The 11,702-nt window shown below is 40.8% G+C and overlaps 1 long non-coding RNA gene across 1 annotated transcript; it reads right to left on the reverse strand.

Moving 5' to 3' along the window:
* Nucleotides 1-8,390: 8,390 nt before the first annotated feature.
* On the reverse strand, nucleotides 8,391-10,022 carry LOC145518915 (uncharacterized). The gene is made up of 2 exons (XR_014063453.1): nucleotides 9,756-10,022; nucleotides 8,391-8,694 (listed from the first exon to the last, which is right to left on the reverse strand). It is a non-coding gene; the product is annotated as an uncharacterized LOC145518915 (long non-coding RNA).
* Between the last annotated feature and the right edge of the window lie 1,680 nt (nucleotides 10,023-11,702).

The raw sequence follows: 11,702 nt of genomic DNA on the forward strand, positions 1-11,702 counted from the left end.
TTTTCTGAACGTTGAGCTTTAAGCCAACTTTTTCACTCTCCTCTTTCACTTTTATCAACAGGCTCTTTAGTTCTTCTTCACTTTCTGCCATAAGGGTGGTGTCATCTGCATATCTGAGCTTATTGATATTTCTCCCAGCAATCTTGATTCCAGCTTGTGTTTCTTCCAGCCCAGCGTTTCTCATGATGTACTCTGCATATAAGTTAAATAAGCAGGGTGACAATATACAGCCTTGACTTACTCCTTTTCCTATTTGGAACCAGTCTGTTGTTCCATGTCCAGTTCTAACTGTTGCTTCCTGACCTGCATACAGGTTTCTCAAGAGACCACAGCCTTGTCTATCTCAATGAAACTAAGCCATGCCGTGTGGGGCCACCCAAGACAGATGGGTCATGGTGGAGAGGTCTGACAGAATGTGGTCCATTGGAGAAGGGCATGGCAAACCACTTCAGTATTCTTGCCTTGAGAACCCCATGAACAGTATGAAAAGGCAAAAAGATAGGACATTGAAAGATGAACTCCCCAGGTCAGTAAGTGCCCAATATGCTACTGCAGTCCATGGGATCGCAAAAAAGTCAGACACGACTGAGCATGCATGCACACACAAGAAGTAAGATCCCACAGGCCACGTAGCCAAAAAAAAAACAAGCCCTCTAAAATTAAGGATTCAAGGAAAATAATATTGTGAGTAATAAAATACATAAGTAATAAATTTGCTATTTTCATCATCACTAAGTCCTTTATTACATGCCTGGCTATGAATGACACAGACTGTTAAATTCAGAAAGGCAGAATGAAAACTTTACAGCAATTTTCATTCTAGCCAAAAATAGTGATAGAATCCAGAACTTTCTATAAAATTTTATCATTCAAGGTAACATACACATCAAAAAAAGAAAGAAATGTTAAAGTTTCTGGCCCTTTAATGATCTTAATCAAATGTTTTCTTCAGGGTACAAAGCTATGCCTCAAACTGAGGCAGCAAAAATATAGAATTATTGTATTTGTGATTCAATACATATTATTTTTTAACTTTTCTTTGTAAATTATGCTAATCCTATAAAGATACCTTATTTTTCCTTATTATTTCTAATTTTCTAGAATGAGAGAATTAGTTCATTTCTTTCCCCTGAAAAGCAGGGAATTCTCACACATTTCCTGTTGGAGACAAACGGTATTATCTTCACTTTTCAGATGGAAAGAGACCTAGTGAGTGAAGGGTCTGGACCAGAGCACCACAGTGAGAAGGGAGTAGGGAGAGAGCTGGAATTCCATATCAGAGTTCAGGGTCCAAGGCAGGGCAAAGAGGTTGTTAACCCAGACTGTGCAGATGAACACTGTACAGGAAAGGCCATGTTTGTTCCTGACAGCCAAAGGTGTATTCAGGGGAAGAACTAGACCCAGGCAACTCCTGCTTCTCTCTTTGCAGCTTCTGACCACTTCTCTTTCATATTTAAAGCTCAGAAAACTTGAAGTGAGCTCAAACCTTCTAGCACCAATCCAGTTCACCCTTCCTCACCTACCACCCCACACTTGGCTTTCTATCAGCAGAAGTGTGGCTCCCTATTCCCCTCCTAAGGATGTCTTTACCTGAACAAAGCACAGCCTGACCCTTGAAAGATGCATTGTTATTTTCAAAAACTTACTAACAGCTGATTGCAAATTCTACAGAGATCCCATCCCATCCCTGGACAAACCACAAAAAAAGATATTAGAAAACAGTAGATACTCTTGCCCACACATTCAGAAAAACAGGGGAACAATCTGTTTTAAAACATCCAACTTGGGTACTGCATAGGGTGTGATCTCATCTAAATGGCTCTCAATTCAGCATGTGACAGGGTAGAAATTCAGGAGATTCTTTTCATTTCCCAAAGATATATTTATTCCTCAGGGACACATTCATGGTTTGCTTTTCCATAATCATTTCTGACGTATTACTTATCAGACTCCAAGTTCCCTCAAAGAAGGGAATTAAATAGTCAGTCTCCATTAAAAATGCTATGAACGATCAAACAATTTTAAGAACCTTACTCTAGATGTCACAAAAAGATACATGTTGTAGAATCACTGCTCTACAAGTTAGCAAAATTACCAACTCTAATTATTAACATAACTGAGTAAGGCGATGATTAAAAGTTATTATCTATAAAAATAAAATAAAAGCTGTGTAATACATTGCGCAGAGTCAGCATCTTTTACCAGCAAGACTAGTTCTATTCACATACACACAAATGGACACATGTACCAACCCAAACACTCACAAACCTCAAGTGGATTGAACAAAAACTCTTTACAGAAATTCGGCAACATACTTTTTTTTTTTACACAGGCTTTTTAAATTAAAACTACAGTTTTATATAGATACCACCTAGTGGCCCAGAAATGAGGCTTCAACTGAAAAAAGTTATACCTAGGTGACACTAAGAAATAGAGAACATGTCACGCATAGTATGTTTTAAAATTTCTAATCTGGCTTCACCCGTGTAATTGTTCTCTGCACTGATACCTTCCCTACACCAGGAGGAAACAGATACAAACTGCAGCCCCGTTTCCACTCTTCTTTTAGTAGCTCAGCATATAAAAGAGTAGCTCCTCCCAACATTATGTGAGGATAATCCACAGCAAAACTGATTGTGTTCAGCCTTCCTAATAGTTTTGTTAGCACTTGTGGGATCTAGAAGAGAAGGGAGTCTTTGTCCAGTGTCATCTCAGTGAGGCCAACTTTGCAACACATTTTTAAAAACTGCAACACCCTTATACCTCTGATCCCCTTATTTTGCTCTTCATTTTATTTTCATGGCACTTACTGTCTTCTAGTAAGATATGAAGGGCATCAGAATATGCCACATCAAGTACACCACTTTGGCATATGGATTATTTTCAGCTGAAGACAATTAAAAAGAAGCAAATAGCAAATGTAAGAAAAGCTCTTTGGCCTCCCCCTATTTGCCTAAAAATAAGACATAAATTTGTAAGGGTGTCCCCTCTCCCCTTTCTACCAGGAAGGACAGTGGTTAATCAAAAGAGACCAGGATCAGCTGGGAGATGGCACCAGAGAAACCTACAGAACAAATCTTACTAACTAACCCTTATTTTCCATTGGTTCCCCCATATGCTTACCTTCCCACAATCTGCTGCTCAAAAACTCAAAGTCCTTTTCTTTGTCTCATTACTTCTTCAAAAACATATTATTCCTTTGTTAAGATGCTACATAAGCCCAATTCCACTCTTTTGAGTTACTCATCACTGAATTCTCACATATATGCGATGCACATGCTAAAAAACAAAACAAAAACCTTCTATTTGTTTTTTCTTATCAATATGTCTTTCAGAAGTCTTATTTACATGCCTCTATTCAATGAACCTAGGATGGATAGAAGAAAAATAAATGATTTCCTCCCCCTCAGCTGGATAATCAAGCCATTTATTAGATTTATTATATAATGTTTGTCTTCCCCTACTAGAATCTAAGGCTCACAAGGGCAAAGATCTGGGTTTGTTTTCTTCAATCATATCTCTGTAGTGCCTAGAATAGTGCCTAGAAAAGTTAGTACACAATAAATGTCTGTTGAAGGAAACGAATGAAAGATGTTTTGAAAATGACTTACATTTAGTGGTTTTTTTCAGCCTCGAGTTTGAAACTAAGCACCCAGGGTAAAGAAATCATAACACTGCTATGGCTGCAACTCACCGCTCATGTTCCTTAAAAAGAACTGTATATACCTTTCTGATGGGTCAAAAACACTCCCTCTGGGGGAAAGCAGACAAAAGTAAGGAAGGAATAGCAAAGCTGGGACAGAAAAGAAAGTCAGCCTAGCTCTCTTCCTTTACCTTTTTCAGGTGGCAAACTGTCTGCACTTCCTGTGACAACTGTTTCCCTTAAAGGAAAACTATGTTCCATGAAGAGAAATGGAGAACAGTGTGGAGATTCCTTGAAAAACTTGGACTAGAACTGCCATACAATCCAGTAATCCCACTGCTGGGCACACATCCTGAGGAAACCAGAATTGAAAGAGACATGTGCCCCAATATTCACTGCAGCACTGTTTACAATAGCTAGGACATGGAAGCAACCTACATGTCCATCTCTGATGAATGGATAAGGAAGTTGTGGTACATATACACAGTGGAATATTACTCAGCTATAAAAAGGAATGCATTTGAGTCAGTTCTAATGAGATGGATGAACCTGGAGCCTATTATACAGAGTGAAGTAAGTCAGAAAGAGAAAGACAAATACTGTATATTAACGCATATACATGGAATTTAGAAAGACGGTAATGATGACCTTATATGAAAGGCAGCAAAGGAGACACATATATAAAGAACAAACTTTGGACTATATGAGAGAAGGCAAGGGTGGGATGATTTAAGAGAATAGCATTGAAACACGTATATTACCATATGTAAAATAGATGGCCACTGCCAAGTTCAACGCATGAAGCAGGGCAAAGCTGGTGCTCTGGGACAACCTAGAGGGATGGGGTGGGGAGGGAGGTAGGAGGGGGGTTCAGGATGGGGGGACATGTGTATGTGTGGCTGATTCATGTAAAGTAATTATCTTCTAATTAAAATAAATAAATAAATTGAGAGAGCAAACTAGAGAAAAAATACAAAAGAAAAAACTGTTTTTTCAGAAAAAAAAAGAAAAAAAAACAGAAATCTGTTAGCAGAAGCAACTATTGTTTTCAAAGTAATGTTTTGGGTTTTTTTTTAAGTAGGACCAAAGAAAAAGTAATGATGGGGTCTTAAAGACAGACTCTTCTCTCTCTTTTTGCGGGGAGAGGAGCAGTAAATAAATGTTGGGAAGGATGATCAAGAAACACTAAAATTAAATATGAAAGTGAAAGAGGTAACATTTTCTCCTAGGTGTAACAGTATAGGGTACACCTCAACATGTATTTACCTTTCCCTAGATATTGTTTTTTAAAGTCTTTAAAACATGATTACGTTTTTTATTCTTTATACTAAAACAACAAAGATTAGCAAAGGCCTCAAACAATATCAAACACAAACTACTCCTTCTTTGCCATATCCAATATGGTACCAACCACATAGTAAGTGCTAAGAGTTTGCAGTGGTATTTATTACGAATGAATTAACAGAGAATAAAAATCTTTAAGAGAACATACAAAGACGGAGAATATCAAAATAAAGGCACTAATATTCAACTGAGAAATATAAGAAAAAGGAGGAGGAGGAATCACAGAAATGAGAGCGAGTAAAAGATTATCCACTCATTCTAGTTTAAATAGTTTGGAAGATTAAACCCCTTCAGATATTACTCTCCGATTAGAGCTAACCCTCAAAAGCATAAGTTAGTAAGAAAAATGGGGAGGAGGGAGGATCAGGGAGCCCAGTAGCTTTCAAAGCTCAAAAGTCAAATTTTATGGAAGAAAAGTCATTTGATGTAGCTGCTCTGGGGCTTTCTATTAAGTGCCAAGAACTGTTGCCCTGATGGCTAACACTCAGACCATAATTTATCGAAACAGCTAGTATGGCAAAGACACAGCAAGGGGCACTTCCCACTGCTCAGGGCTGACTCTCAGTCCTCACTGAAGGACCTCCTCCCAAGCTTCTCCATTCCCTCCTTACTGCCAGCCTCCCCGGGTTTAGGGCTCTCAGGTTAGCAATTCTGCTCTTGGAACTATACAGTTCAAGGTAAACAGCCAGCCATGTGATTTGTGACTAACTGGGCACAAAGGTGCTCAGCTCTAATGATGGGCTTTCTGGCCACCAAACAACTTTCTCTAAAAAACCAGAGGGTCATCTCAGCCCTGCAAAGGAGGAGGCAACCTACTCAGGCACTAGTAAGGATCAATTCATAGTAGTTCCCTTAGTCTTCCTGAACTTGTCCCTGACCTTGTCCAGTTATTTTTAAAGGATTGTCAGAAAATGTGCAGAAAATTGGAGGTAGTATTTATAGAGCTTAGATGAGCCAAATTCTCCTTCTCTTGTATTTATTCCAAAAACCTCCTGGTTCTGTGGTTTTATCTTTTCCTTTGGGGGAAAAAAAGCTCACTTTCACTTGTATGTACTTTTAACGGAAAGACCCAACAGTTTATTTTTCTCCTAACACTCAGAAATGCAGCATGGGTGTGAATAAATCTGAGCTCTGATCTGACCTTTATCTTTACAATATAACACGAGCACAATAATAATTTACAGGGTTCAGTCCTAAGTGTGACATTTCAATGAGCCGGGTAAATATCATTACCTGCAGCCAGCATCCCACCAGGATTCAGAATGAGAGGCAGGTGGGTGTGGGCATTTTCCAGAGGAGAATCATTAATTTGGCGGTAAGCACTGCCCTAACAGGCTCCCCAGGTGGCACAATGGTAAAGAATCCACCTGCCAATGCAGGAGACTCAGGTTTGATCCCTAGGTCAGGAAGATCCCCTGGAGTAGGAAATGGCAACCCACTCCAGTATATTCTTGCCTGAAAAATCCCATCAACAGAGGAGCCTGGCAGGCTACAGTCCAGGGGGTCGCAAAGAGTCGGACACCACTGAGCACGTACACACGTACGCACAGCCCGAAAATCAGTGAAAGTTTCACTCATCAGAGGACATTAACAATTGACAGTGTGATTAAAATATACACACACAAAGCCAAAGGGGGGAAAATAGGCTTTCACTTAGCTGAAGAACATTTAGTCTCCAGCCCTAGCTATGTCAGGTTGACCACTGAGCAGACCAGGTTCACAAACAATTGCTCAGGCCTTCCCTCTCTGTGCTGGTAGAGGGAAGGTCAAGGAGGCCAGAGACGTTTTAGATGGAGCAGAATCCCCAGATGTCCGCAGATTAGAAAGTTAGAAACTTGGGAAGAAGAAATAAGAAAATGGACAGATGGCTCTGCCTGTCTTCAAAGCCCAACCAACATATAAATCACGGAGGAGGAAATTCTCTGATGGTCCAGGGGTTAGGACTCAGGCTTTCACTGTTGGGGCCTAAGTTCAAGCCCCGATTGGGGTACTAAGATCCTGCAAGCCACTCAGCACAGGCAAACAAAACAAAAACCAAAGAAGATATTTGACATCTAATCTCACTCTGCTCTGGGAAGGCAACAGTATTAAATATCCTTCTTCCTATCTTCCCAAATCCCCCTGCTACTGAAGCCTGACTTTTCTAGACCACATATCTTGTCACCTGATCCCAGGGTTTCATGAGCAGCCTGACCCAGCAGGTCCCTCAAGTATGTTTTCTACTTTCCCCTTCTCTGAAAATCGAAGCCTCTAGACTTATAAGAAACCAGTAAGTGACCCCCAGCCTGTCTGGTGCTCATCAGATTCTTCTTCCTACAGAAGGAAATGTGGAAACCTTTGAACTAGCTGAGAATATTTCATAGCTATGTTTGCCTATTTTCATCGTATCACAAGAGGGACTTTGTCACTCCCACACTTTCCATTTCTTGTTAGTTTATCCTGTCCCCCCCAATGTAGAATGGCAATTCTCCTTGTACCACATCAAAATGATGTACAGAAGTCAAATTCTCAAAAAATAAAAACTCAAAAAAAATCTAAACAACAATAAAAGCCCACAATTTGTGCTGATAAAACTGTGCGCTTCAACAGGGAACTTGCTCTTCTGGGGAACTAAAGCCATCTTCAGGTTGCAGAGAAACCCCTCAGAGGTTTTCCCCTTTGACCTGGCTCTGTCCTCCCCGCTTCCCACTGCAATTTTGGTATCATGCTTCGGTAGGTTCAACAATATCTTGACAAAGTTCTCCTTTGTATGGGAGAAAAAGTTTGGCTTTTGTGTAATATTCATTCATACACTTGTCTTGCCCATAGCCATTAGATTAAATACACACATATCACTTGCCGAGAGTTCCAGCTGTTTAGATTTTCACCCAAACATGTGAGTAAAAACCGCAGGCAAAACAAGTACTGTCTCTCCTACCTTTTATGGATTAACAAATAGCCCTTACCCTGCTGATGCCCGTTCTTAATTGGACTATGCTGTGAGGAGCAATTAAGCCTAAATGGCCACTTGCTGAGAGCTGGTAAAAGAAATGCTGCAGCTTGAGGCGTTGGCATTCTCCAAATAGAGCACATATGCTTGGCTTTGGTACCCATAAAAAAAGGAGATTTATTTTTTCACGCTTTTCCAAGTGAAAAGGGGTTATTGTTTCAGGTACTTGGCGGAATTTATTCAAGGAGATTTTTAAGAAATAAAATAATTTTTGCAACTTTTGTGCAAGTAATAGATGAAAGAACTTTGTTCCTTCATGAAAGAGGGCAGCAACTGTGCAAGAGGCCTCTCCACTCCCTCCAAACCATGGTGTGTTTCTCCATTGCATGTGCAAAGGAAAGATCAGAGCCAGTAAAATGAAGCAGACGTGAGGCAGTGCCCTGGGTACAAGCAGAGCCTCACCTGAAGAGCAGGAAACGGCGGAAGAGAAGTTTTATTAATGAACACATACATATTTTTGCTCTTGAAGATGGAGGAGAGCAAGAGTAATGAGGTTAAAATAAGACTTATTTGACCTGTTCAGCACAGAGAGCTCATTTCAAGCAGCCCCCAAGATCTTCTTCAACGATGCAGACGCAGGTGGTGTTGGCCTGGTAACTGATATCTGTGTTGTTCTGTTTTAGTGTGAACAAGGAACAGAGGAGATAAGCTGGATTTTTTTCCTGACCCACAAAGAGTTTCACTGAAAAGGTTTTTTCTATAGTTGACATTGCTTTTCCTGTAAGAAAGAATAGAAAATCCACTGCGTTTCTAAACATTATATTCATCAGTATTGAAAAATAAACTTTAAGTGCTCAAGGCGGTGGGGAGGGGGGGAGGAGGCAAAGAGAGAGAAAAAAATCACCCCAATTTCTACTACCTGTAAATATCCATCATTTCTCCTTCTAACACCTTTCAAAACATCTCTGTATATACATGTATAGATAGAAGAAATGGACATAATTCTAGAAAATCAAGATCATGGTATAAGGGCTATATATTTTTGTGCTGGGTTTTATTTCACTTTTACAAAAAATTCTGCAGTTATTTTGAATAAATTACGGAAGTTCAGAAAAATTTTTCTCCCCCTCTAAAATTATTTTAATATTTAAAATATGTCTGTTATGCGGGGTTGAGGATGGTAGGTATTGAAAATTTTATCCATTTAGGTCCAAATGTTAGGGGTCCTGCAAATAAACTGACAACAGACATACTAACTAGAAAAAAGTTGGGGTTTATTCATACATGCACTTGGGAGCACTCAGGAATGAATGCACTAAAGAGTCAGAGATAAAGGTTTATGTACTAACTTTAAAAAGGGAGAGGAGGTTGGGTATTAATGGGAAAGTATGAAAGAGCCTACTGGGCTTTCTGATGCTAATAAGCAGCTGGTGCTAAGAGTCTTCCCCTGACGCCTCCCCTCAGAAAAGGACTGATGGCAGCTGATGGCAGTGTTTTCAGGAGGCTCTGCTTAAGTTTAGGTAATGTATCTTCTTGCAGCTGCTCAGATGTTTTTAGTTTAAAGTAATTTTCATATCACTTTGGTGGGCTGTTAATCCCTTCGTAGGATTTTTAGATGCATCCCTGGCCTGTCCTCACAAGACACCAGTAGAAACACCCACCTCCCTGCAGTGAGACAACCAAAACTGTCTCCAGACAGAGCCAAATGCCCCTGGGAAGGTGGGTCAAAATCACTTCTAGGTGAGAACTACTACTCCCAGGTTTAAAAAATAAATAGAATTACGGGGGGAAATCATAATTTTTAACCATACCATACAATATTGAACAATATCTATTTACCCCTTGACATGAAAGATGAAAAAATTTGACACTGTTAATCCCTTCCACATTTCCTCCTTATATCTCCCAACGTTGGTTAACCATTATTTCTATGTTTTCAAGATTTGAAACAGTTACATCTTGTTAGGGAACCATTGCACGAAACCACCCAGCTCTGCCAGGCACCATAATAACCACCATTATGAACTGTCTCACATCAGGAGGTCCCGATGTTAGGGGAAGCACACTGATTGAAACCGCCCACCCTGGCCAGGCACCATAGTAACCGTTTGCGTGAGTTGTTTTATGACAGGAGGTTCTGGTAAGGAACACAGAACTAATAAGCCTCCACCAACCGGAAGAGTTTGGGAAAGGTCAAAATGAGACACCACATGTCCAACCACCTCCCAGAATCCTTCTCTCTGGCATCCATCTTGGCTGAACAAGGCGTGTATCACCAGCAAGGACTCGGAGTCAGAATGATTGTCTAAGGACAACCCAGAAACTAATCCCATCACCATAAAACCCGAGACTGCAAGCCATGAGACAGAGCTGTTCTCCTGGGTTCCCTTACCCTGCTGCTATCCACCCGGGTGCCCTTTCCCAATAAAATCTTTTGCTTTGTCAGCACATGTGTCTCCTCGGACAATTCATTTCCGAGTGTTAGACAAGAGCCCGGTTTCGGGCCCTGGAAGGGGTCCTCCTTCCTGCAACACTGATGAGGAACACAGTGCTGCCACTGCCGCTTCTGCTGAAAACTAACCAACTAACCAACTAACCCGGAGAATTTGGGAGAGGCCTGGGTTTCCCTGGTGACTCAGACAATAGAGAATCTCCCTGCAATGAAGGAGACTCAGATTCGATCCCTGAGTCAGGAAGATCCCCTGGAAAGGGGAATGGCAACCCACTCCAGCATTCTTGCCTGGGAAATCCCATGGACAGAGGAGCCTGGTGGGCCACAGTCCATGGGGTCACAAAAGAGTCAGACAGGACCCAGTGACTAACACTATCACTTTCATACTTTCCAAAGGAGGGAGGAGATGCCAGCCCATCCATGTCAATGGCATGTCATTCTTTGGAAGCTGCTGCCCTGCCCCCTTCCCTCCTGATTCACCTTTGGGAAGCAACAGCATCTGGATCTCTCACATAGAATCAGAGGCAATAAAAACCTAAAGAGCACCCAAAGGCACCGTCTAAGTGATGTTCACTTGTTCTCTGCCATCTCTCCTTCTCACCACAACACACAAGAGGAGAAAAGGACTCAGACAAAAGAGAGAGTAAGGAGAGGAGATGAGAGAAGGAGGAAGAGTCTCTGTGTAGGGGAGGAAAAGTCATTTTCCCTCTTCCCTCTTAGGTTCAATGGCTGGACCCCTAAATAAAACTGATAAAAGACAGAATAGAAAGAGGAAAAAACAGTTTTAATTATGTACTATGTGTAGGAGTTCAAAAAGTATCATGTGGCTCAAGAAAATGGCTACATGATTACGACATATACCCTCCTAGACTACACAAAGGAAAGGGGGGTAAGCCTCTCGGGTGGAAAGAGTGGTTAAAGGAGTAAGAAACAAGGGCTGTGTTGTCATGCAGTTCAGATCCTCTCAGGTGGTAAATGTGTCTCTGGGGGTAGATCTCTTCCTGGTACAGAGACTTTTTACAAATGTAAATTTCCTCTACAAAAGGGAAAATTTGTGCTCTATTTTTAGGGGAGGGAGGTAAAGAGCTTTTCCTACATCTGCTGGTTCTGGGCTGGCAGTTAACTCAAAATAATTCATATGCCAAAGAGACATATTTTGGTACCCATCATCTGCCATAGGTGCCCAACCTTGGAAAGAAAATAAGAGTTAAATTGTACATGAGATAGAAGATTTACTGGATTTTGAATACTTGAAAATACCAGAAAAGTAATGGGATCAGACCAATAAATTGCTCAAAGAACAAGAAAGGAATATTTGACTAGGACAGTCTAAA

The sequence above is a fragment of the Giraffa tippelskirchi genome, chromosome 8 (genome assembly GCF_054371585.1).
Source record: "Giraffa tippelskirchi isolate mGirTip1 chromosome 8, T2T-mGirTip1v1.2.pri, whole genome shotgun sequence".
NCBI lineage: Eukaryota > Metazoa > Chordata > Mammalia > Artiodactyla > Giraffidae > Giraffa > Giraffa tippelskirchi.